The sequence below is a fragment of the Mercenaria mercenaria genome, chromosome 8 (assembly GCF_021730395.1).
Source record: "Mercenaria mercenaria strain notata chromosome 8, MADL_Memer_1, whole genome shotgun sequence".
Classification (NCBI taxonomy): Eukaryota; Metazoa; Mollusca; class Bivalvia; order Venerida; family Veneridae; genus Mercenaria; species Mercenaria mercenaria.
Window position 1 is genome coordinate 76821431 of NC_069368.1, and position 25899 is coordinate 76847329.

The 25899-nt window shown below is 32.4% G+C and overlaps 1 long non-coding RNA gene across 5 annotated transcripts; it reads left to right on the plus strand.

Moving 5' to 3' along the window:
* The first annotated feature begins 324 nt into the window (after positions 1–324).
* Positions 325–23262, plus strand: LOC123566036 (uncharacterized). 5 transcript variants are annotated; one of them, XR_008372177.1, is made up of 5 exons: positions 325–1226; positions 13906–14206; positions 15145–16234; positions 19661–20119; positions 22502–23262. It is a non-coding gene; the product is annotated as an uncharacterized LOC123566036 (long non-coding RNA). The 5 variants fall into 5 exon arrangements; XR_006689321.2 differs by having other exon boundaries at positions 13984–14206; XR_006689322.2 differs by having other exon boundaries at positions 333–1226; positions 13984–14206; positions 15145–15296.
* The last annotated feature ends 2637 nt before the right edge of the window (positions 23263–25899 follow it).

A 25899-nucleotide genomic window follows, 5' to 3' on the forward strand; every position in this document is an offset into this window, starting at 1 on the left:
ATTAACAAGTGACTGCCATGCCAATCAGATACGATACTTTATTTCAAAAAGTGCAAAAGTCAGAACTTTACAACGTGCAAATCACGCTTTTTCCAAAGGTTTAATTACACCAATAACTGATGTTTGCTTATGGGTATGTCAAGCAAGTTATCAGGGTCTTAGATAGACAAGTATATTAAAGGCGAATATCAGGACAGTTTTGAAATAAGCACTTCGTTATTTACCCTTCGCGGACATGTTTTGTTTTGTAGCTTTTCAGTCGGAAAGGTAATTTTCAGAGCGTTGCATATCCTATCATTTTGAGCAGTTGCTGACGAACAACAATCCCAGACACAATATTTAGCACCTTTGGCAAGGTGTTGGACAATTTAATTCATGGAAAAATAAATTAACTGTGTTCTAAATATAGCAGAATCCTGAGTTGTTGACAGTTTAGTTGATCTGTTTTAATTTTTAAAGTTATAAATTCTGAAACTGTTCCGCCGTGAAGGTAAGGCTTAATATGATTCTTTTTTGGGGGTGCAACTTTTCCGTTGTGGCCATTTTGGACTACAGGAAGTGGTGTTTTTGAATTTATGATTGTCTGACTTAGATTATTCTCTATTTTGTTTTATTGCTGGATTTTAACTAGATCTACTGGCACGTGAGTAGGCATTCAGTCGGTTTGTTTTCTTTTTTTTTTAGATGGTGACAATTTTTCATTAAAACAAGGAAAGCGTTTTAATTTCAGTCTAAATTCTTTCAACAGAAAGCGTTTGTGTTTCATAGAGAATCGCGGATGACGCCAGAGTGAGTAGAATCAATAGCACGCCTCTTGACCCTCCTATACAGACATGCGCAGAAGGGCTTGTAAATCGTTTCAATTAAATGTATGCGACTTACCAGATTAATAAACGACTGGAAGTTAATGCTGCTTTACCAAAATATATTTCCGGATAATTTGAAAAATACTGCAATGCTATTGGACAAAACATAATTTCATACACTAAATATGTTTTAAAAGCTATCTTTGAGGATTTATTGTGCAATATTTTTATAAATATTGGACGAAGAATAAGTATGTGGGGAAGTTTTGAAAAATATATATAAACTGTCGACCTGGTCACGACCATGTGATAATTACGCTACACCGGTGTCCTGATTAATAAGGTCACACACCGGTATGCCTACATAGCGGAAACACCTTTTATGCAAAGAAGACCACTTTAAATAGCAAAATCAGCAGGGTAATTCTTTATTTTTTAATTTATTGTCAGGGTTGTTTCTTCATATTGTAAACAAGATAAATCATACAAGATACAAGAAGTTTTATTTTCCGTATGATACTAAATAAACAAATAAAAATTGCTCAAGGGCTATATTCCGACAAACAAAGTATTAGCAAAACAAGGGTACAGCAGCTGTAAACAAAACACAGAGTAAATAAATCAGCATATAAGAAGCAGTGTGTTAAATTCAAAGCACATAAAGACAAAAATAAAACATTAGGACAGTAAGAATTGCATGCTTAATAAAGAAACTAAAATACACAAACACAGTTACAAGTAACTGAATCACAAAACACAAATGCTAATTTATACTGGTTTAGATCAGAAACACAAACAAAGCTTTCTGTTCCATCCCTTTGAAAATCATCAGATTTTACGATTTCAGAAATGTCTTGAAAGTTTGGCTTCCATCCCGTCTCCTGTTAAATCCTTTATCTTGCACGTATATTAAGTGATCCTACAACAAACTGCAGTGTAACAAATATGTTAATTCATTTGTTTTACGATGATTTAACTTACAACAATATTTCAACGGCCGTGTCTCCCATACAAAGTAATTTTTCTTCTATTTCCGCTTTTGCATCACGAAATAAAGCTTGTACTTCAAAATCCCCTCCCTTAAATGTGACCAAGGCAGATCTTGATCTTATCAAACAAAATCTTATGAAAAAATATATAAAAAAGTGTACAAGCAAATATTTACCTTTCATTCCTTATTTTAACTTATAGTCAATATTACGTGGTCACAACGAAGAATCCCTTTCATAGAGACATGTGCTATTTGATGCTTTTGCCTTTTATACCTTTTTGCACTGCAAATGAGTAGAAAAATATCGACAATTTGCACTTGTGAGCAAGAGTAAACTAAGCCACACGGTTTTCAAAAGTGAGTTATCAACCCTTTCTTCCTCTCCAGACAAAGAGCTTTCAAACTGTCTAGTAGAGGTTATTAAAGCATGCATATATCCAGACACGCTTACCCTGTGAGCTAACCCACATTATAATAATTGACAGATATATGTTATACAATAGTGAACCAACTAGCTTAGTTCATCATTGTTGGTATGCCATAATGAACTAACCAATAATATTGCAGAGGCAAAGAAAATGCTCCATGAACACATACAAAAAAGCCCATAAATCAGGAATCCACACCGTAAAGGATGGCAGTATTAGCAAAGATGACAGTCTTCATGATCCTGGTTACATTTCTACAGACTAGAGTCATGATTTCTTGCTTGAATAATTTATTTGGACTTTCAATTATTTTGATATTTGTCACCTTTGAAAAGTAAATGTATTTACTTTAATTCTGTCAGATGGATAAAAACACAAATGAATTAAGTATGATAAGAATGTCTTTTATCTGTATCCTGTATACATTTACCTTAAAGAACAGAAAAGCTGTCTATTAAACAAGGCTATTAATACAAGGGGTTAGTCCAGTTTGGCTGGAAAAAACATGGAGATAACATTATTAGATTCGGTGGCACAGTTCAAAACACAATACAGATAGATAGATAGATAGATATATAGATAGATAGATAGATAGATTTATTTCGTTAAGGAGTGCACATACATGGATATTTAAAAGCAACATGTATAGTAAATACAACATAATAACATGATACAGACATGAACTAATAAATAACCACGACAGACACACCGTCACCAAGGATTACACAAGCAAGAGAAAACTCTTATTTCCATTGTGGTCCTTGCGTGTATTAAAATAGAGTAAGGTCTGGCCCATAGGAAAATAAATAAAAGTGCTCATGTAGGGCTATAGTGATATATCGCACACTATTTGTTGTCCATGTATGTATTTCATGTACGGTATTTTAACAGAAGTCTAGACAGATTATCATCAACATGTGCAAAAGGCATTGTGCTCTCATTTGAGTGTTTAGACTTTTTTTAGTTGGAAAAGGTTTGCTAAAAGTACAATATACACAGCTGTCTATCAATTTTGTTACGTAAAATTGTCAAACGGTTTAATAAGACCACATGGACTGACACACCACTGCAAAGATTCATGTTTAGTTTAGACCAATTTAAAAATATTAAAATTCGTCTTTTCATGTTAAATCGCCCAAAAGTTATCATATTTTATATTAAAAACTTGTACCATTCTCTAGGCACATAATTGGTTACATGTGTGTAGATTAGATTGAATATGAAAATGCACCTCATTCAGATTCAGACAAAGAAAGTGACCATAGTGAAAATGAGAAGATTATAACAACAAGAAGGATAAACAGGAAAAGTGTAAACGAATCTTGTACACAGAACGATGACAACATGATATTTGCAATGACTGGACAGAATAACAATAAAATTGCTCTGGATGAAAACAACAATTCCAGCCAGGAAGAGAAAAATGGTCTGATAAAAGAACAATCCTATTGATGATAACACAACGAGATCCAAGAAAAAAATGAGAAAAAAAAATCCTGCAGAATGGAAGGCTAACGTAAGAAAGACCAAAAGAATCAAAGGTTAAGAGTATGAAAATATCACTGGAAATATAGTTCCACGGAAGGAGTTCAAAGATTATAACTGCTTTTGTCCTTTGAAATGTTGTGACAATGTGCCCATGGACTACAGGAAGAAATGTTTTGATGTGACAGTTGGGATGTTCAGACTGCATATATCTGTGGACATTTAAAATTATATGATGTGGACAGGAGATATGGGACACTTATAATGGATCAAAAATAGTGTGTAACAAAGTATTCATGAATACACTATGAATTAGCAGTGCAAGAATGCATATACCAATTATAAAACATGCTAGTGGTTGTTTATCCAGCCTAAGAGGGAAACATACACCATGGGAAAAACTTGTTCATTCGACAAAAAAACATGTCAAACAGCACATACAAAGTTTTCCTACATACAAATCCCACTACTGCCAAATGGGTACAGAAAAAGATTACCTTTCAAAATTGTACGAGTTATATGTAGAAAAAATGTGAAAATGATCTAATGAAACCAGTCAGCAAATCAGTATATAACAACATATTTTACAGTGAATTTGATTACAGCTTCAAAGTTCCAGACAAAGATATTTGCAAAACATGTGTCAACACAGATTAAAGCTGAAGAAAGTAATCATGAAAGCAGGAGAAATAATGATAAAACTAGAAATTGACGAAAAGGCACACCAAGATCACCTAAAAGAAATACTATGCCAGACAAACGTTAAGAGATGACAAAGGTATCAGCCGCCAGGTTAAAAGGTCACTCTGATGCAAAATCAAAGTTATTTTCTTTTAAAATATAAAGCTTGCACTAAATTTAGTAAACAGAGCGTTGCATAAATGTCTTGGCCTTAATCAATATCACGGAAATGTGTTTAATGGAAACTATTTTAAGATCGAACATACGGTCTAGGTTTCTGTTTCTTCATTCATTGGTTATACTTAGGTTTGACGGGAAAACAATTTTAGTACTTGTATCAACTAGTTTGTTTAGCTCTTGTGTAAAGGTTTTGATATACGCTATATTGTCATGATAATAAAAACATATATCATATACGGTTTTCATGAAAATCACACAATCGTATTTTCATAATGATGGTCTTGTGCTCTGATCACTCTGTTTACCAACTAATATTTAGGTATTCGTATAAGTACAATTTTAGCTGAACATTTACTATTCATATCAATGACCTGTTAATCAACCATCATTATGACTTTTCAAAAACAATTTCTCTGGTCTATTTTGCCGGGCCCTTCCCAGCAATATGTTTAGCGCACCTGCGTCTATGGTTCTTGAAACGTGATTTTCAAATGAGTTTACAAAAGCACATTTGTGTTTTACAAGCCTTGCCTTTCTTTATCGTTGAGTGTGTTAAGAATACAACTAACAGGGATATACATTCTTTGACATGTGACTTTTTAGCACAGGGGCACGGGGTGTTTCAGGCATGGGGTTAGGTGCCCATCATAAAGAGATTCAAGCTCCATAGTGGTGGTTTTGCCACTAAGCGTTCCAATGTGGAGCCTCACTACGATGCTACTTTTGTTGGTTTGTCATCATTTTATTTATGTTTTATTTTGTTTATGTGTTTGCTTTTTGATATGTTGACCATGTACACAACATGTACGTAATCTGTGATGTGGTTGCATTCTTGGAAAATGGCTATTCTTATTGCATGTCTATCCCTGCTTTTCATTGCATGCTTTTTATTCATACCGCAAGTATAGCCATTGATCCAGTAACGTCCACAAGGCAGTGTTGTAAACAGGCATATCGCTGATAAAAGCTGCAGTCTCAAAGCCTCAAAACTGCTGATTAGAATAACTTATTGATATGGTAGATCAGGACACTATATTCAACAAATTGCATGCTTGATTACTCTAACTTGTAGTTATTTGTAACACGTCCCACCATTATAGATTAAAAATTTCTTCGTTAGATAAAATAAACTCCATGGGATAAAGCATTTGATATTGGGAAATAATGTGAATATTATTTTAACTCAATTCGGCTTATAAATGTATTGACTTCTTGAAACAATATTCCAATTTCTCTTATTTGTCAAGCGAAATTTACATCAAATCTAAACAATGACGAATTCCAGATTTCAGCACTTCATAGGCTTACAAAACAAACGATTCTGAATAAATAAATACATCAAAAAGCAAGTATTGAATTACCTGGTGAGAAATGAGCCGCTTATTGACTGATTTATTGATTGATTTATTTCAACATACAATGTATCGATATAACATGGCAAATTATCATATACATACAGCAAACAATAAACAAATTTGTATGAATATAAACTGAAATGTGCCAGGTCACAAAACATTATATGCCAAGGATAACACAGAAAGTAAAGATAAGCTCAATGCTCTTATTTCCATTGTGGTTCTTAATATATAGTATTGTATGACATAGGAAGAAAACAAAATTGGAATAACTGAAATATTGAATTTCAGGTAACACACTTTGAAATACTTTTTTTTAAATAAATTGAAATATAACTTTAATAAATTACTATCACATGTATAATTGAAGCAAGATATAATCTCAAAAGTAATATCACATTTGAATGAAAGACATTAAAAATTACAATAACATAGCTTAGTGGATTCAATATTATAAATTATGAAAAAAAAAACAAATGGTAAAAAATGGGTACCAAATATACTAAATCGCAATTAACGAGCAACTAGAGTAAGATTCAAAATAACTAAAATAATTTGCCAGTTTAACTAAAGTACCTGAAAACATTTGTTGAAAAAATCAATCTGGGCAAAATTAATATTTTAAAAATATAAAAGAAGTATTGTAAATTAAGAGTATAAAATATTATTGAAGGGAATCTATACAATGCTGCTTAACTATACATTTAAAAACAGACATGGATGTGGAATCCCTGGCTGACTGAGGTAAGTCGTTCCATAGACAACATCCCTTAAATGCAAAGGACTTTTGACCCAAACCTTTGACCTTTGGAATTGAAAATCTTCCAGTATCATTCACATCAACATCCTTTATCTTTTAACTAAACCTTATAGAGTACTTATGGACAGAATTGACAGGGGTGAAATGCTCATACATATATGATGGGGCCTTTTGACATTTAACTTTAAAAACATGTGAAAGTATTAATTGGTTGACCCTGTCCTCAACCGGTAGCCATTTCAGATCAACAAAATGTTCTTTCTTGATGTGTGACCTAGGATGTACACAAAATGAAAATCTTACTTATTTGTTCTTGGTGATCTGAAGCTTATTCTTCTATTACTTAGTCAAACCATAAAACAAGGCTGATGAAGCATAATCAAAATTGCACTGAATAAGTGATGGAGCCAACAACTTTTTAGTACGAGCAGTGAGAAATGCACTCTTACGGTATAGAAATTTTAACCTATCATTGGAATACATCTGCGGATGTCTCTAAATTGTTTTTTGTACTTTTAGTATGTGTAAATGTTGAGTTCTGCTCAACCCGGGGCTAGAGGGCGTGGACGGTAGCATGCATTTCCACTACCGTCCACGAACAGGCTCAATAAAACCGAGCCTGCAATATTTTCATTTTTGTCGTGTTGAGCGACTTGTGAAATTTTCACTTTTCTCTATTTCCTTAATTACTGACCTAGCCATGGATTCCAATGACAACGTGTGATCAATAGTAGCACATAAATATTTGACAGATGATTTAGAATCAATACTATGGCCATTGCAAGAAATAGTCATACTCGAATTAGATTTTAACCTTTGTTTTGATCCAAAGATTAACTGATTTGTCTAGAACTTAATTAAGTTTTGTTTAAACTAGTTACTGATAAACTGATATGTCTATGTTAGAATTTAATTGTAAGTTACTTGAGTATTAAGTAATTGATTTATTAAGTAAACGTTTCAGTCAGTGGAGTCCTAATTAAAATGAGTTTTATAGTAATTTTAAACGGGTAAATAATTCCAATTTCCCCATACATTTTGAATACAAAATGATATTCGTGCATGCGTGTATAAATATATGTGACTGGTTTCCAAAAAATCCCTCTTTCGACTTCAGATTTATTTTTCCTTTGTAAAAAGGTAATAATGCATTTTTTTATATCAATATTAAATTAAAACTTAGCACTGAAGCATAAAACATATCTTTCTTGTCCAAAATGAAGGTGCTGAAAAATTTTAAAATGTTCATTTACCTAAAAATCGCATGTCGTTTGTTCCGTTGTGAGAAAACTCGCATTTGAAATGTTAAATATCATAATTTTTTGAATGTTTTAATTTTCACAATCCAAATGCTCACTGCCTTTTTGAAACTATATTACCTATCTATTTATATGCATCAGCAGGTTAAAACCTGAAACGCCGGTTCATATCTAACGGAAAGGCAAATCTTATGAAAAACAGAGAAACAAGGTTAGAATTAAGGAGAGGGTACAGTAACGAAATTGCAGAAGATGGTTGTTACTGTTTATTTTATGTTAATTGATAATTTATGATGTTAATATATTCGAACGATTTAACAATAAAGGCTTTCCGAAATGAATAAATATTTGTTGAAATATTTTACCTAGAAATTAGTAAGTTTTGTGAAAATCCTTCTAAATCGGAGATTTTCTCTACATAAGTCAGGAAAAGCATGGGTACCCATAAGGTTTCGTTTTCGTTCTGTTCATTCAATCTATTACAAACTTCAATTGATGTTTGCTATGATCACTCATGTATATATTTGAATAAATGATTTAACAAGGTAAGACTTGCCACGAAGACTGCTTTGTCAAATTCTTCATCAATTAACGTTTTAATCAACACATTGTCGCTAAAGTGGTGAACAAAGGGAGAGTCTCAATATGTTCATTTTAGATATTATATTATATTAAAGGAAGTTTGCCTTGTCTTCTTTTTATAAGATAAAGTTATCAATAAGATTTTTTTATCATTTAAAAGGAAAAAGGCATATTCTTTTAATCTTAACTACTTTGTGTGTTTAAACAGCCTTAAGGTTACATATTTCTCGCTATTCTGGCCATGTTCAGAATGTTCTACATGTATCAGAATTCAGTTCTAAGCATCAATGCAATATTGCAAATCAGTTTACGAAATAAGACAGTTTCGCATCAATCATTGTAGATTATTTTTTCCGAATCGACAAGTGTTATAGACAACCAACAATTTATTTTTGCGACGCACTTTTTCTTAGAAAATTGTTACTATTGCCTAGAAGATGTGACATTGGTATACATACTTTTAAAATTCGGTCACACTTAAACAAGTAAAGAACTTGAAATGTCTCATAGGTGTAACAAAGAGTAGAATTTATATAGGTTGAGTCGTTATATATGATGGAAAATATTTTTCTGGTTCAAAATGACATCTTTCTAGCTCGACTATTCAAAGAATAGGTAGAGCTATTTGACTCGCCCGTGCGTCGGCGTCGGCGTCCGCGTCCCGATTTGGTTAAGTTTTTATGTAAGCTGGTGTATCAGTAACCACTTGTGGGTATGGATTGAAACTTCAGATACTTTATTACTGTGATAACCTGACTTACATTGCACAGGTTCCATGACTCTGTTTTGCTTTTTTACAAAATTATTCCCCCTTCGACTTAGAAATGTTTGGTTAAGGTTTTGTTTGTAAGCTGATATCTCAGTACCCGCTAATGGGAATGGATTGAAACTTCACATACTTGTTCACTGTCATAATCTAACATGCCCTGTGCAGGTCCCATAACTCTACTTTGCATTTATTTTCTAAATTATGCCCCTTTTTCCACTTAGCCGTTTTTGGTTAAATTTTTTTATGTAAGCTGGTGTCTCAGTATCCACTAATGGGAATGGATTGAAACTTCACGCACTTGTTCACTGTCATGATATGACATGTACGACAAAGGTTCAATAACTCTACTTTGCATTTTTACAAAATTATTCCCCTTTTTAAACATTCAGTTAAAGATTTTAGTTAAATGTTTATAAGTAAGCCGGTATCTCAGTGCCCACTAATGGGAATGGATTGAAACTTCACACAGTTGTCAACTGCCAGGAGCTGACAAGCACTATGTAGGTTACATTACCCTGTTTTGCATTTTTACAAAATTATGCCCCTTTTTCGACGTTTGCATTCATTCAGTTGACAAGACTGTTGAATAGTCGAGCGTTGCTGTCCTCAGACAGCTCCTGTTTTATTTGTATTTCCATTGTTTTCTTTTGCAAAACTGAGCTAAATAGACTCCACCAATCATTCAATGAGTAAATAACGGATCTAATTTTATGCTTACCAGTGAAATACTAAAAATCATCAGTAAGATATTTGTCTATCTTACTCACTGAGTATAATAAGAATTTTGAAGCATGTAATAAACAGAAACTGCGTTGATTTTCACAAGTGAGCATAAAGAGTAGGTATGGGAACGAATACTGGAATCAATTTTCGAATATTCGGTTTGCCATATTCGAATATGTTCGAATATTCTGTTTGTTTAAACGGAAATTGTAAATTCTATTAAGTGATTGGCAATACACAATGTATTCCTTTGTTGAAAGCGTGAATCATCGTACGTAATAAGGCCTAAAAATGTTTGTTTCGGGTTACTCGACCCTGCCTAGTTAAACCTGCCGACGCTAGCGTTTTAAAAGATCAGGAATGGTCACAGGTTACATCTGTATTAGTATCAATTCATTCTTGTAAGCGGTATTGATGCTAGACGAAACAGTCCCATTTGGCTAACAAAGAGATGGCCCATATAAAGCAACCTAAGTCCAAAAAGAGGTCAAGGTCAAGGTCAAACTGAGGTCAGGTGATGTCTGAAGATGGGGAATGGTCACATGTTACATCTGCATTAGTATCAAGTCATACTAGTAAGGGGTATTGATGCTAGACATGACCTTTGACCTCCAACTGTCACCTTGACCTATGAGATAAGAACCTGGGGTTTATGCATGGCACAAGATTACATCATGCATATTAACGTTATGGTCCAGACAAAATGATCTAGGCGGACACAAGCCCACACGCATACACTAAACAACCATTTGCACAACGGTTTACTATGTCTTTGATTCCGCAAGTGGGTTCGACATAAAAGGGGCACAATTTTGCCAAAATGTAAAGCAAAAGTTATTAAACCAGCTTCTTGAGGTCACTAATGATATGCAAGATGTTTATTGATTAAGAAAACGTTTCTGAAAGCCATGATTACATACAAAACTTTCAAAACACGTCTATGTTTAAAAGGAGCACAAATATGCTGAAATGAAACCAAGAGTTATATAACTTGTTCTCATCGGTCATCTGAAGATGCTAAAGACATATAAAAATTTTTAATTGCATTGCGTATTGTAGGTTTAGAGAAATCTGCTCACACGCACAACTTTAAAAGCAGCACTTTTTAAACAAAAATGAATACATAAGACTTCAACGTGTTCTGCAAGGTCATGATGCGAATGAACATCTGGCCAAGTCATTTCTGTATAAATTGCTTATATGCAAAACTTTAACCAAAATTCAAAAGGTTAGAAAGGGGCAAAATTTTGACACAATACAAGCTAGATTCATTTAACCTCATGATGCCAAAGACATGTGAGTTTGTAAGTATTTGGCCAAGTACTTCCTAAGAAACCCTCAGTAAAACTTTAAAACTTTCAGGTGGTCCAGCTGAAACTGTAACCTAAATAAAAAATGCAAAAAGATACTTCACTTTATTACCAAATTATTATTATATATATTTTTTTTAAATAAGATGATAAAAACATCAGAACCAGAGAACACACAAATATTTCCTAATTGTCTTTACTTTGAAAACTGCTAGTGCTATAATACTTGTCTAAATTAGATTTATTTTACACTTAATTGTGATAGCACAACTGAAATCAGTGCTTCTAATGTTCCTAAAGGCTTTAAATTTTATGTAAAGAAAAAACAACATACATAACAGCTGACCGAATAAATGTTCTGCATAATTGAACGGTTAACTAGAAATGTGTCCATGGGACACAGATGCCCCCACTACATGACAAAGGACACCGATCAACTTTGAGAAAAGAATATGTTGCTATTTAAAAATAATACAAAAAAATAACCATATATAATGTACATCTAAACATATATGCTTTTGTTAAGACTTTTAGATACCTGTCCATGGTGACTCTAGGTCAAATATTATTGGAGCGATGATCGACACAACATCAAAATGACCAATTTTTAACTAAATCAGGGGTCATAACTCCTACAAGACTGAATGAATCCGGACGCAAAACCCCAGGTGCGTAAAATTGCACATGCTAACCAACATTCCTGTAAACTTTGGTGACTCTATGTCAAATCCTTTTGGAACTACGCGCGACACAACATTAAAATGACCATTTTTTTACTAAGTCAGGTGACATAACTCCTACACGACTGAATGAATGCGGGCGCGAAACGCCAGGTGCAGAACTACACATGATGACCAAAATTCATGTAAGGTTTTGTGACTCTTAAGTCAAATACTTTTGAAGCTAAGCGTGACACAACATTCTCGGAAGGACGGACAAGGGCAAATCTATATGCTCCCCACCCCCCTCTCCCCAAGTGTGGGTATAGGAATGCTACTTTTAATAATTCACAGTTTTGAACTGTTACAGTTAGAATCTTAAAGGGAGGTAATAAAAACAATATATTCAATAAAACTTTCTTCTTTGCTCATCAATATTCAAACTTATGACAAAAAATAGAGAAAACAAAATTATGGTAAACAGGATATAACACGAAATTGATATAGCTTATGTTCATAACGGAAAATGTGACAGCCACATTTTAAACAACCACATCATGAGCCTTTAAAGTAGTTCTGCACGTTTGTATCGAAATTATTTTCTTCATTGTAGAATTTGATTAAACACAGATTTTTCAAAACTTCAGAATATACTTAGAAAATTCAACAAATATAAAAGAGAGGGATGTGTGCTTGATTTTTTGCTAGACCGATTTGAAAAATTTGGACCTCATGCAATATTTCATAATTGGAGTCTATAGGAAAATCATAACTTCAATAATATTTTCGGGAATAGAATTTTTTCTACAGTGTAGATTTTGATGAAACCTCCCATAATTTGGTGAAATAAAAGTATAGGTCCGTGTGCTTATTTTTAAGATATTTGACAATAATAACAGTGAACCGGACATTTCACTCTAATTTTAACACATTATTTCGAATTTTTAACGTGCCGTATGTTTTAATATCATATCTTGACTTTAGAAATATAGCAACACTGCCATTGTAATAAATTTACTCACAGGTTTCAATTAATTCATAAATTAATTTTCATTTCCGTACGCCGAATCCAGGCGTTATTCTATGTTTTCCGATAAACAATGTTACACCAATCAAACTGAAACATTAGGTGCACAATTTCTCATGCTGGATAATAAATCATATAAATAATTATAATAATGCTGTGAGGTTTGATGATTATGGGTCAGGGGTCTATCTAGGTCCAATTTTTGGGAGAAGTGGGAAGACATCCTCATTTTATTTTCTACTTCAACGCTGTGAAGTGATTCAAAAGGTGGCTAAATTTTCTTGTTGAAATTAAAACATCGATGTCACCATTCATTTTCTTAGTTACATCATTTCCCATAAAGTGATTATTGTTTCATTAAAAATTCTAAAAAAAGTCCATACACCAAGGTATATAAAATCTGGGCATTTTCTTTCATGATCGGGTATTTTTTCAATCAATATTTCCCGATCGGGAAAGTAAAAAGGGGAATCCCCAACTTTCCCGAACGGGAAAGTTCCCCGACTGCTTATGGAGCCAAAATAGCGATGAACGTCGCTTCTGAACATTGGCACTGAAAAACAAATATAGTTTCTAGATATTACATTAAAGTTTTGAAAATAACGGAGGTGCCTCCGTTTAGTGTTATGCGTAAAATATAGGTGCTTTATATTTTGATGAAATCGTGTTTTTAAGAGTAGAAATTGTTTTAAAAAATGGTTTCTTTTCTTTACTGTTTCTATGGATAAAAAAATGAATATATTTGTAAAAGAAAACTATGCTCAAAACATTATGAATCTTTAAATAAGTGCAATAAACGATTTACGTTTGCTGCATTTGTACAACAGTGCTCAAACTGTAACGATTATTCGGCGAAAACTGCTGAATCTTTTCATTTTGTTTTCATGCAGGTGGAAGCTTAGAAGATACTCATGTTCCGTGATAACATCAGTAAAATCAACTTAGTCTCTAAAGTCGTATTTTTCCAGGTACTCGCCTCCTTCTTCACGGCGTGTTTACATCTTTTTTGTACGTAAAAGTTCGTTACTTATACCAAAAAGTGAAGGTACCTCAAGTTTTGTACCAACAATATAGAATTGATCATACACCGAGATATTGGACCTACTGTATATCGTCAGCTAAGTTAAGGTCGTCAGTAGTTTAGTGCGACCCACTAAAGATGGAGCGTGTCCAAGCTATGGAAAACAAATGGTAGGTCGTTGAGGTGTTATTTCTAGCTTTAACGGATGAATTAGTTGTCAAAGTAGGTGGTTTATGTTTTCGCTTGAAATCTTTATTAACAATATTTGTTTGTTGCTAATCTATCTGGAGCTGTAATGTAGAAATGGTATTATCTAACAGAGGTCAAACCATAGCATAGGGATTCTGCTCATGTCTAGGTCCAGACCCTTAGCCCTACCCTATAAAAAACACTATAGGGTAGGGCCTGGACCTAGGCATGAGCCGGACCCCTGTGGGTCAAACTCAACGACTTAACGATAATATGAACTTAGGTGCTACCTCGAAGGAATACATGAAGATACTATTGACCCTCCCTAAATGTATGTTATTTTCTGAATTTCATCTGCCTAAATATTATTTTAATTTCTTTTGGCAACAGTTTATACAACATAGACTAATATATTTCACTGAACAGAATCAACGTGGTCTACCCTAAATATATCAAGTACTATGCAAACTGCTTTATTGATTTTAGTAGATGTTTAGACATTAAACAGATTGCAATTATCGTATTATTTTATAGAAATTACACGAATTATTTCTCAGGATTTCGAATTAGATAGATAGAATTTTAAAGTTCACCACCGCCGATCGGGAAGAATAGCCTTTTAATATAAACAGAGAAACACACAATCATCAACATATATCAAAAGAACGCACCTACTGATTTGAAATTTTAATGATAAGAAGTTACGTTTTTCACTTTGAAGACATATTTTACATCAATGTTTACATCACTGATTGTCTTGTAATGAAATGCAGTGTTCACTATAGTTTTAGTCTTTACCTGGTAACATTTGAACACTGCAACAAATACCGGTGTATAGCAAATGTCATAATTTTAACAGTTTGTTTTATAGATATTATTATCACAAGAATGCAGCTAATATATATCTTTTTATGTTTAGGTTGAAGACATACATCTATTTGCATATGTCTAAGCCCCTTGCCTGGTTCATGACTAGCAGTTTTCTCATTCCTGATGACACTCAATCGTCAGACTTGGATTGTCAAGAGGCAACAGACCTGATTGAAAATTTCATAAGATATAATTATCATGGTCAGTCTGCTTTCAAGCTTGAATTTCTATGTCCATTATTTATTTATTATAGTGTTTTCTATGTTTGAAATATTAACAAAAACAAATAAAGCTGAACATATGTAAGATTTTAGAAACACATGCAATACGTGTAAAAATATATTTTGTAAAAGTCATTTGCTGACACCCTGTATGTAGTTGTTTTCAATTTTTAACATTCCCCCGCCCCCCCCCCCCCCCCCGCCACCACCCGTGTCCAAGTACCATTGTTGCAGAATACGTATATAATAATTATTTACAAAGGCGTGTAAAATATTTTGTAGCGTCACTGGGGGGAAGCATGTTTCAAACATAAAAATGATTAATGTTCATATTTCAATAGAAATAAAATGAGAAATGTCTACGAGGTTTTCTTTTTTTGTTCACAAACTTCTAAAAGGCGTAAGTAGGATTTATATAGGCAGATGGCCCCCAATTTTTGAAATATAAAAATATCGATGACAGTGTTTAAAATCGACAGTTTTCATTAAAATAAACTTTAAACTACCGAGCTACGTCATTTTCAAAATTAACACATTCTCAGTATTGATGCAAAATGAGTTTAAAGTACGACCGGTACAGGCATTTCGTGTTAAATTGCTGAATTCTGTCATTTCAGACTCAAAACTCGCTTATTAGCAACCCTTGCTCCGGTTAACAATTTATAACACTATTTTATTTGTTAATTCCATTTAATATTTTCCTAACCAGAAACCGAAGCAAGGGTTGCTAATAAACGAATTTTGGAAAAAAATGATAATATTTGTCTGGCCTTTCTGACGTATACGAGTGGCCTCCCTGTTCGTTGCCAGGCAATATTATAGGTGGCACCACTGTCAACATGTGCATGTGAAAACGAAAGTAGATCTAGGATCTAGGAATTATAACAACCTTTTACCCTTCTAAATGGAATTTATAAGGTTAGTAGAAACTAGAAGAGTATTCATTCGATTCTTATTCAATGGAAATTGAGCAGAATTATTGACACACAAGTGTCACAACGGTACAGTTATCTGTGACAGTGACACTCACAATAATTATTTGCAGAAATGAATAGAGATATTCAACATTTCTGTATTTTCAAGAGATTTAGCACTTGATAAGTAAATTTGAAATCATAAGAGATTCGGACATACCTAGTAGCCGGACGATGTTTATGAAGTCGACAACAATAATGACATTCATCTCTGACAAGAGGCATTTAAAATGAATTATGCAGATAAATTAATGAACTAGGAAGGTGTGTATGTTAATTTATTAACCAAGAAACCCTTAAAACGGTGGTGTTTTGGCATAACCCTCCACCTTTATAAGACTGTAAAAGAAAAAAAAACTCCTATTTACATTTTGCATTATTTTTCTGATTTGTTTACAGCAGTAGATTCAACCTGATGAAAAGTGTCTACTCATTGAATACATGTACATGAATATTTCATATTCACTGAAAGTAATGAAGCAGTAATTTGACAAATACAAGCAAGGAGATATTGTTCATTGATTATTAAAATATGGAACATTTTTTGATGTCCTTCACAAATTATTTAGATATAAAAGAATGATTCACTGTCTGCTTCACTCTCAACATAATTAATAGGATTAAAAATGTAAAAACTAGTAATGTAGTTTTTTATTATGTTATTATTTTGATCTCTTACACTAATCAGTGTTTGTTTTAAATTATATTTCATGTAATGATAAGAATTGAGATGCTTATTTAGTTACCTTCAAGTGGTCAGTGGTCAATAAGGCATGTCTTTTTGATAATGTAAAATTCTCTTTACACACATTTTCTTATGATATAGGCTTTTCAATGTAATCTCCACAGTTCGTACCATCTATCTACTTTGTTTCTACTTAAGGCATAAACATTTAGACATGCATACGCTGTATTAATGTACTTTACTGTATGAATTGTTATTTTGTATTTCAACAACCTGCAATATCTTATTCAAACGAACCGATTAAAACTATATGTAGCAATAAGTATCAGGAACAACATATTTGTATGGAAAACAATTCAATGAAAAACGAATAATAAATAGATCTCCAAACTTGCTAGGAAAAGATATTAAATATTAATTGTTATTTGTAACGTCCGTTGCCGTAATTTCCACCCACCAATATATGCTACAAAATGCAGTATTTTCTTGTTTTAATGCAATATTTTATAGTTTTGTCTCACTAGAGAGAGTGCAACGTAAGTATTAAATAAAAATCAATACAGATAAATATATATTCATAATGCGATAATTTAAAAATGAAAAAAGGGAAAATATCTGTATTTTAGGGCTAAACTATTGTTACTTTTTATATGATGACAATTTAATGGTATAAATTTGACAGAACATGCATCGATAAGTAATTGATATACGAGAACAATTATTTAGATTCATAGCATGTTGGATATAAGTACTCTGTGTTAAAGCATTACTAATGAAATGATAGTTTATGTATATGGCATTGTAAAAAATGATATAATTAAATTTTGATTACAGGTAATGACATTTGCAAATCTGAGTACCATATTTTAAGGGTAAGGAGCTTGCAAGGACGATGATCGCCTGTACAAAAGAATTTGAGAATACTTATATTCACGAGTCTTGTATAAAAATATACTTTGGGGATACATGCATTTGTCAGATGTCGTAAAACTGGACCCTGTTTTTATATATTTCTTGATCCTTACATAGTCCTGATAAATACACTTTCTTAATAAGCATTTTACATACAAAACAGTTGATTTGTCAAAATTAAAAGATGGGCTATGCCAGCTGTAAATATGTGCGTACGAGATATTGGGCTAAATCTGTTTAAAAACATATGTCGAAACAATTTTCGATTCGGGCTAATGCCAGTCTAGTAGACCCATGAATAAACTGAGTGAAAAAATAAGGAACATTTATTTAAATGCGTCATGACAATGCATCGCTGATATTTATATGCACATTAAATGTACCAGCTATTGCAGTTATTAATGATTAAAGAATCCAGAGTATTTTTCAAGTTTAGTGACACCAAATAAAAAATGTCTATCGTGAAGGTAGTAGAAAAACTTTAGTGAACAGGTTTTAAAGCTATGCATTTAAAAGATTTAAAAGGATACAAATAAATGTATAAGTCTATATAAATTAGTCTATTTCCTAATATTATTTTGTACAACACAAACCAAATGGTGTGCTTGAAAGTACTTTTCCTCTGGAAAATGGTAAATAAGATATCTTTGGAATGTTTTACTTTTGTTTTTGCGCAATTATTCCAGTGTTTTAGATGTTCCCATCATAACGGAATTTGCATCCGAACCGACAAATTAGGGCAATTTGTTTTATGTATTTTCAAATATGTTTAGCTCTTATGCACTTTATGCTAATCTAACTGTCTTCACATAACATGTTCATCAAATAGTTTCTTGTTTTGTTGTATGCATCAACAATGATTCTTGTAAAACAAACATTGGAAATTATAGGTAAATAGTAATATCCATCCCTGTATGTATAAAACGATAGGTACACACAAAGACGATCAATGACAATCTAAGACCAAAGTAGCCGAAAAAATGAATTTAGTGTTTTTGAGACAAATTATAACCAGCTTGTACAGCTTGATACGTTTTCAAAATGCTGGGTTAGAAGTCTTTCGTTACAAGTATTTGAACTTAAATCCACTGATCAATGATTTCAACACATGATCATAATAGATTTCATGTTTTTGGTAACGAAGCGGGCAGTACAATCTCAACTTTTTACAAACAAACAACATTGTTTTTATAATACTCATCGTGTAGTTTCAAAGTGTCCTTAAAAGTGTTACGATTTTGTTTTGCTTTATGAACCAGTATTTGTTACACGAAGAGAAACAAACGCTTCTACTTCATGTATTCAAGAAATAAGCAAGTGATACGTAATTTGCTTGCATTTATATATATTTCAAGTTTTGTAGCGTTTATAGTTTGTTACATCATTTTAAAGCTTTGCCAACAATATTTTTACAGGTATTAATAAAATGTTTGTTTTTTACTTTGTTTGGGAATGTAGTAATAATAAGTTTACTCCATCAGTGTAATAATTATTTTCTTATAATCATTGTAATTTAAATACAGCCTATGAGAAGATTGCTTTAATCTCATGATATCACTGAATTTACGAGGTTATTTAGCAGATCTACTTGGAGATAAAGTACCGCTGTTGCGATAACTCAAACAAGGCTTACCGACATTGTATGTTGAGCCTGATATACGATATATTTTACAGAACTCATTTTTAATGGATGCCTTTATTAGATATATATGCTATAATGGTGTTTGTTATACATCTTTAATGTATAAATGTATGGATAACTTGTATTTGTAGGGGTAGCAAGTGACTGGTTTCTGGAAACACCTTCAGCAAAACACGTATACCTTCGTGAGCCTGTCAAGACATTTTGTTAATGCTAAGTGTAATATATTGATTGCAGATTTAATTATTAGGATGAATGGGGACAACAGTGAATAAATGTGTACGTCATTTATTTAGTAAGCATGCTGAACCGATGTGAATATACATATCAGTTCGACAGTGAACAGACGCTGTTTGTATTTTTCGATTTTAACGATGACAAATCGTTCATACGGCATGAGAATAATCAGTCTATCGTGTGGTTAGACAATACTTGTACAACGTGTACCAAGAAACCATTATTTATTGTGCTTACAAGACCTTTCCTCACTGAAAATACTGTTAATAACCCAAAACATCCGTTTTGAAGTCATTGCGACATTGTAAAATGATCATCGAACAGAACGAATGTCTACGGAACACTTGATTAAGGTAGGTGTTATTTATGTATTGATTCACGAACATAAACGAAGCAGTTTATTGAGTTCATGTCAAAACGTATAAAAAATGGGCAGTTTTCCGCACTGGCCAAACAAACGAAACATTCAGATGCACTTCACCGAACGAAATAGTTATGAGATTTATGTATAACTTCTCGAACATAGACTAAGCAGTTTATTGAGTGCATGTCAAAACGTATCCGATAAAAATGGGCAATTTTCCGCAATGGCCAAATCAAAAATATCAGAATCACTTCACCGAACGAAGAAGTAAGCATACAGTTTTTAGAAAAAAATATCTTAAAATAAGATCAGATAAAATAGTATATGTATTGTGTTGAATATCATAATCATTCATAATTCTTCGAATTGGAATGCAATTTAAACTATTGAGACTGTTGTAGTTTATGAATTCATGTTGAAATAGGAGCTACATGTTATATTCGCAAAGGTGTTACTACGTTTGCTTTGGCCCTTTTGCGTATGTGTACCATTTGTTAAATGATTTCTTTTGTATTCGCAAAAACAGTTACTTTAGACCCTAAAGGTTTGTTATTGTTTTAATACGATATATTGAAGTGCATCTCATCTGTGTTATAATATGTTTATATTAAAGTCTGTAACGCTTTTAAAAGATTGAAATATTCTGTAATATGCTTTCGCTTCTCAATGAAAATATGTCATGTCAATAATTAAATTTGAACGAGCTTACTTGAACCATGGATTTGTTAAGTTCTTTAAAGTTTTGACACAGATGTGTGAATTACTTACAGTATAGTCTTTAGTATAACATTTTGATTGACTTAGTCATATATTTTGTATTGCGGTTACAACCATGATGATTGTTATTATACATTTTAGAGATTATAGGTTTGGCGGCTCTTTCCCGGACCTAGAACATAGTCGTCTGGTAACGAAATGCACGCTGCCAAACCCATTTTGTCAAACACATTTCGTGTTTAACATCTGCACACGTATACTAATAAATCCATTAAACGGCTCACTATTTTTTGACTTACAAAATATTGTATATAAGACGATTACTTGTACATCTAGATTGTTTGCCTTACTATTTCTTGCATACCAGACGGTAGTCTCTGATGTTTTCAACAGTGCTGGAAAACTCTATCTTACACCCTAGATGTAAGATGACTATAATGCTGTAACAGACAACATCCTATTATAAATCATGATGTATATATTTTAAAGCATTCTCAATCTCTTTTTTTTGCAGCAATGGTCCATATTGATGCTATTTCTTTAAAAGAAATGTATCAATAATCTGCAGCCATTTAACTGCTGTGCAAGAAACTTGAAGAAAGGCGTAAAGACGTAGTTCTGTTCTTATTCTGCATTTACTAGGTTCATAAAGAAGAGAGAAAAAGAGCTTAAAATTACCTTAGACATATTTGACTTCAGTCTTCATTTTTGATGTATATGAGAAGGTCGTCTATCACATAAAATGTGCAGTTATCAATTTTCATTCTGGCCAACTAATGTATAAGTCATTATAAATATTTTATTGTTAAAAATGTCTTTAAAACATTAAAAAATCTGTCTCAGCCCAATATTTAGCGTATTGTTATTTAGAAAATCATGTTAAGACAAGGTATGACCCTTTTGTTTATACACATTCAGGTGTCATTATTCCATAAGGTATATATTGATTGAACTGTCTGCCCATCACTCAGAAATTCGGATGTACTCAACTACTCCTACAGTTTCGATCCTCCAACATGAAGTGGACAAAAGCATATTGTCAGAACATATTATTATTTTTCTTAGTTATTTCAATTTTTTGACTTGACAATATTTCAACTACATGTACATAGATATGCATCTTGATTACGTAAATACTACAGCACTACATTTTCCATATTCAAATGAAACTTGGTATATATCTTGGGGCGAACATAAGCAAAATGTCAGGATGTTCATATTAGATTATTATTTTCTTTTTGAGATATGCCCCATTTCTCATGATATTACATCAGTTTATTGTGTTCTTCTACTACAATTTTCATCTAATTTAAATGTCACTTGGAATACATCAGCATAATGAGGTGGATATTTGCATATTGACTGTATCATACTTTTAGTTATGTACTGTTTGGACTTAACATCATTCCAAATAGAACAGTTCATTTTCTACGTTGTGTACTAAATTCTTCCTACGGTTTGCATTTGATTCAAATGAAACTTGGTATACTTTACTGACTTAAGCCTTTTTTGACTTTTTAAATTCATTCCATCAAACATTATCATTGGGTATGAATCATACATTATGACATCATTCCTGCTTTTACTAAATTAGGTATAATTGTAAAATTAAAATGATGTTATTCAATAATGTTGATAATTTTTCTTATTTCAGTGTGCTGCCATCAAATATGGATGAACAATGACATTTAAACAGTTCTGTGAAGAAATATCTGAGCTCGAACCATGACATGACAAAAATCTTTTGGAAATATATGCAAGTAAAGAGTGAGACACCAAATTTGTAAAAGACATATGAAGCAAATGAACAGCAAGTTCCGTAAGCTGCAAACATTTGGAAGAATTTGTACGATGTACTGCATGCATGGGACATTGATGAATTTATATTTCTTGGTCATTTTTTAGGTCCCCTTTTCGTGAAAACTATAAATCTATTGCTTTAAGCCTTTGTACATGTCTTTACTATCAGTTAGGGAGTAAAAAGGACACGAAACATAACAATTTTTATTGCATATTGTTAATTGTCAATCAATTACAGACAAGGGTAAGCACCTGGTTCATAATATTTTGGCATATCTTAATATATGTCTGGTTAAATATTGTCTACAAGATGTTGATTAAGCTTATAATAGCATGTCGTTTTGACAGTTTTAGATGCTGGCAAAGCAAAATGCGTTTAGAAAAGAACATGTCAGAAATGTAAATGTTATATGTCTTTTACTGAGGTTAGAAACAATGAAAAATATATCTATTTTGGACCAATTGTTGCCCGTTTAGATTGATAGGTTTTCATTGAAAACAGCTGAAACAGAAGGACAAATAGAAAATTATTTCGTTTGTAACATGTATTGTAAACTGCAGTAACTTCAAAAAATAATCTGTAATTAATCACAATATTTTGAAGTAACACATTTATATCTTGTGATTTTGCCTTTATTTCTTCCGGTGTGTGTCTAAAAGACAAAATTGGTTTTGTTTTTCTAATAGTTTTTTCTTGCACATAAATGAAAAGTCGCCACCTGTTAATCAAACTCATCTATTTTCCAATCAGATATTGATTCTTAACAAACCCATGTGTACCACTTATTGCCGCCATTGTCATTCGACAAGCTGATTGTCGAGGTTAGTCGATCTCTACGGATCTGTCTTTAAAATCTAATTAAACTCAATATTTTATTACTAAACAGTTGAAGTGAAGTTAGAGTTGTGCAAGTTTTATCCCCTTAACCAAAAGGAAGCCTCGAGAAACATGCAAACTTTGGCCCTTTTTTACAATATTTAGCACCTATGTCTGCTGGAGATGAATGCGCTCGAGACCTTAAAATTTACATCAAATTTAAAAGTAATTAAAAATGTAGCGCCGTATTCAGTGTATTTATATCATATAAGAAATGTCAACTTTGAACTCGAAATAACCTCTTTTTGGTGAAGAAAAAAGTGAATTAGTGCGAGTATTTATAAAGTAAATGTAATAAATATACATAGCTGAAGCATATAATCTTTGAATTCCAACTCAATTAAGGTGCTGTTTTTGTGAATGAACAAGTAGTTTTCAGTTAGTAGCGTTATATGGCAAAACGAACTGATTGGGCTGGCAACTTATGTTTCGTTAGACATTTAGTGTCTTCTTTTCTATTAAAGAACTGCTCTATCTATACATGAAGAAAAAGAAGCTTTAAACTTGTAGGCATTTAAAAACTTTTATTGATAAAGTAAATACTACTCAGATTTTCAAATATAGATGGTTTGAAATTATGAAGAATTAAAAAAATGTCTTAATAATGCAATCGTTCAGAATCGCCTTACTGGGCACAGGACCTGTCTGAATCACAAAAGTTTAAAAATCAAATTCCCGCAGTCTCTATAACCTTCATAGTGTTATGTCCGTCACGAAAACTGTCCATAGAATTGATGTACGGCTAAATAAAAAACTTATTAGTCACAGTGAAAGAAATATTAGTCAACATCTTATGGGAAATCATATCAGGATTATCGTATCAGTCATTTTGCTTTACCAAGGTTTCGCATTTCCAGACCACGTGATCTAAACGGCGGTGCGATCGGGCGTTTGTTGACTGGTCAATTTATAATATCATATATTGAAAACATATAACTGACAGAACATACTGTTTTCAACTCAATAATTTGTTATGCTGTTTTATGTACAAAATATTTAGTTATTCATGAAGTTATGTTGACAGCTAAAGTTCTTGCATTTATATATATATAAATAATGCATTGTATCAAACATCTTGTAAAATGTTGTTTTGTTTGTAGAAGTAGTTATATTACTATACTATACTGTTTGAATAAAAAGAAAACAAAAACAAAAGTATGCAACGTATTATGTTTTCTGCTTACTTCAGCCTTATTAGACAGTTTTGATATAGATTGCATTGATATAGTCATACAAGTAATAGAAAGAGCATTGAAACTCAAGGGTAAACGATTTGTACGAGGGGGCGTAGCCCCCGAGTATAAATCGTTTACCCGAGAGATTTAATGTTCTTTCTGTTTTGTATCATAGCCATCCATATATGTAGTTGTAGTCGTTCCTCATTGCCATATACAGCAGTTCAGTGAGTACTTGAAATCCTTGCATTACAAATGTGTAAAGCCCAGGTAAAATAAACCAATGCGAGAGCAGAAAATCAATAAAATACACTTCGCTGTCTACTGTTCCAGACACGCTGGCATACCTTCCTATCCAACAGTGCGGTAACTAGCGTACGGGTATTAAATACCTGCACACTTTTAGTTACCGCACCCTGAAGTCAGTGTATACGATTTACCTGCACCAAATTTGTTAAGAAAAAACACCGAGCTATGATACAATTTTAAAATTTATAGTAACCATTTTCATTTTTATTTTTCATTTCATCTGTATATACTCACCTTTCTTATTTTTTGTAAAGTTTCAGGAAAATGAAGAATGCAGGTGTGTTACTCTACTACGAATAGTTTGGATAATTAGTGCTTTCAATTATTTATCTCTATATTTTCCGAGACAAGAGACAGAATTTTGTACTTATCGGCAGATAATTTGAGCAAAAATTCAAATCTTTGAATTATTTTATTTAATATAGTGTTTTGTAGGTCAAATAATTATTTGGATTTCAAATAACATGAAATAATAGCTAAATATGATTTTGTAATATAAACTTTGGATATTTTTAGCTTATTTGTATCATATTTTATATGTAGGACCGAATAATAAGAGGTTTTTTGATATTTGTGTTTTTCATACTGCCAAGACGTAAGCCTGATAAAACAGCCAAAAAAGGATAATGTTCCTATGCGTAACAATTGAGGCAATTTATAAATTGGATAACTTGATAGAAGTTTGACAGGCAGACCATGTTTGCTAAACAACATTTAAAGTAATCATTAAAGTGTATACACGCATTAACGGGAAAAGAATATAATAAATGTATACACTATATTTCGTTACAGGGCTATCAGTGATCTGAACATTAAAGATAAATAACGCTTAAAAATTAAATGCACAACTTCCCATCATTATAAATGAATAAGTGTAGATATGTCATTTTG